Source organism: Propithecus coquereli, unplaced genomic scaffold (assembly GCF_000956105.1).
Source record: "Propithecus coquereli isolate 6110/MARCELLA unplaced genomic scaffold, Pcoq_1.0 Scaffold68, whole genome shotgun sequence".
Lineage (NCBI taxonomy): Eukaryota > Metazoa > Chordata > Mammalia > Primates > Indriidae > Propithecus > Propithecus coquereli.
The window spans coordinates 3,911,807-3,914,707 of record NW_012152840.1 but is presented as its reverse complement, the minus strand read 5'-3'; the positions used below and the strand labels follow the sequence as shown (position 1 = coordinate 3,914,707).

Sequence of the window (2,901 nt, the reverse complement as noted above, 5' to 3'; positions counted from 1 at the left end):
TCTCTCCATCATAAAATTAAATGCCAAGATTCATATTGACTTAAGAACCATTGTTCTTCAATACCTTATTTTCTTTTTAATATGTTTTCATCCAAGAAAGTTATACATTTCAAGAAACTATATCATGTATACTTCAGTCTTGAATGGACTTATTTTTGTATATTTTCCCATTTTCTTTATTAAATTTCTCTTCAGTGTGATCCAAACTAAGTGCAGAAGCAAAGGCTTGGTGTCATTAAAATATACACATTAAGAATGGTACATCAAAAAGTTTGGATATTACATTAAAATTCTAACATTGATGTATTTGAGCAAATCTGTAACTACCCATCACAACCAGCTGTCTGTATCATCAAGATTTACTTCACTATTCATAATCAGCTGGATAGTGATTATAGTGATAACATTATAAGAATAAATTTATTAAAGCTGTAAAACCAACACCCCATTCCATCTTTACAAGTAAAATTGAGCATTCATTCAATCATTTACAGATATACCCTCTATCTGTTAGATATCATACTAGGTTCTGGGAATATAAGAATAAAGTAGAAATTAGAAGTGCCCACACTCCAGGAGTAGAGAAAGACACATAAACTGGTGATTTAAAATGATAGGTACACATGGTCATATAGTGGTGTAAAGGACATTGAAAACTGAGAAGTGGGGGAGTGTGGTTAGGGTTAGGGATAAACTCTTTCCTCTTGGGTACAGTGTACATTACTCTAGTGACAGGCACACTAAGAGCCCTGACTTCAGCATTATACAGATCATCCATGTTACAAAAGCACTTGTACCTCCTCAACATTTGGAAATAAAAATATGTTTATAAGAGCCATGATACCAGTATCACCAAACATTATAAAGACACATAACTGTGCAAGGAGAAGGTATGGGATTGGAAGAGGAGTCCTGAAGAACACCTGAGTAAGTGATACTGAAGGATGATTAGGAAGAGTTAGCCAGATGGGATGGTTGGGTGAGGGGGAGCGGCTATCATGAAGGGAAGTATGTTATATCAGAGGAAACAGCAAGAATAGAATTATGGAGGTAAGAGAAATGCATGTGGGTATGGAGAACTACAGGTGTTTTGTTATTCCAGAAACATGAAGAAGTATGCAGTTCTGAGAAAAGATAGTGAAGAGGTAAGAGAGTCTGGACTACTGAGGATATTACATACTTGGCTAAAGAATTTGGTCTTTACCCAATAGGTCAGTGTTTTTCACAACTTTGATATATCTACAGATATCAAAGAGAGTATTATGCAACTTGGAAAACACACTTATAGCTACATGTTTGAGTATACTTAAAACTATATTTCAGATTAAAATTATATTTGTTTCATATCTGAAAATGATGTCATTAATAGCAACTTTTATTCTTTGTATGCAGGTTTGAGATAAATATTCTGAAATACAGCTTAAGTTCTAGAGCTAGTCTGCATTTTCTCTTATTCCTTATTTTCTCTTAGTTAAATACTAACTTATAGGTCAGTGAGAATGATCTAGCAAGTATTTGGTGACTGACAGTTTTGGATGTTTGGATCCAATGTGAAACCAGAATTAGCAATGAGATATTTTTCTGGAATGTACTTTTGGCAAATTCAGAGTCTATGTCAGGAAGCATGTCTTACTCAGAAGCTAGAGGGTTAAATGTTTTAACTTAGGACATAACAACAAATAGCTTTTTATATACTCTTTGGTTGAATTCAGGAGTAGAAATTATTTTTTCATGTTTGGTTGCAGCATTGGATGTTTTTAAATATGCCTACCAATAGGACATCAATTACTTTCTCTAAAAAATATAGAAACCCATTATATGTTGATGTAGATTAAACTTGCAGCAATTGTGTCATTTGTACCACTCTTCTGTCATCTTAAGAGATCTTTCTGATCCACAAAATCAAATATGGTGATACATTGGTCCTGATGCAACAGATTTAGACTAGTCAATAAATTGAATATATTGCTGATATTGTATTGTTAGGGCATGCCACTTGAAATCATTGAAATGGTGTTAAATAGCATGATCAATGTCAGTGAGAAATACATTAATCTCAACCTTCATTTCGAAAATCCATGTGAGCTTGTTTCCCCTTGACAGTCAGTATACTTCAGTACAGCAAGGTAGTCTGGTATTCACTGCCTATTTCTTTACTCAACACACTGAAAATACATAATTATATCCACAGGTTTTATTATTTCCTTCAACACCAAATCAAGATCAGGTAGTATTATGCTTGACTCTTGGCCGTTCTCAGATGAATGAAATATCTGTGCTGACATTTGTATTTTAATTCTTTTTTCAATGTGCCAACTTTCCCTTCTCCATATGTATCTGTGTTCTTCCAGTGTTGAATCCACTGCCTCTTTCCTGCATATATCTCCCTAGTTCTCTGGGATGACTGGTACCAAAAGTTCTAAAGCCTTTTGCCCTAAAGTTTATTCCACACATCTCTGAAGAACGTATCCTCTGCACATCAGTGGTTTGTTCAACTGTTAAATGAAATGTCTGCTACCACTTCCAAGAGACAGGAATTGATGGCCTTTCCCATCATATATCCCCTCCATGTTGACATTATACAATGTTTAACAATGTTCATTGATGTAGACATTTTGCCAATAGCTTTTCCTGTTGCTTTGAGTGCATAATAATTTTCTCAGTGGCCCTATAAGCCTCTCAGAAATAGTGTGGTTCCACTTGCTTTGCTTCTAGGGGAATCAATTGGAAGTCTCTGCTTTTCATCCCTTCTCATCTCTGGTGACTAAAGTCATCCTAAGTGAAGTATTTCGGGAATTGATAAACACCACATGTTCTCACTAATAAGTAGGAGCTAAACGATGGCTTCACAGGGTTATAAAGGGGTGTAAAGAACATTGGACACTAATAACGGGGGGCGGT

The 2,901-nt window shown here is 35.1% G+C and overlaps 1 protein-coding gene across 1 annotated transcript in view; it reads left to right on the top strand.

Moving 5' to 3' along the window:
• The window catches only part of PTPRK (protein tyrosine phosphatase, receptor type, K), a 471,942-nt gene that overhangs the window by 292,663 nt on the left and 176,378 nt on the right, over positions 1 to 2,901 (top strand). The gene's annotated exons all lie outside the window — the stretch shown is intronic.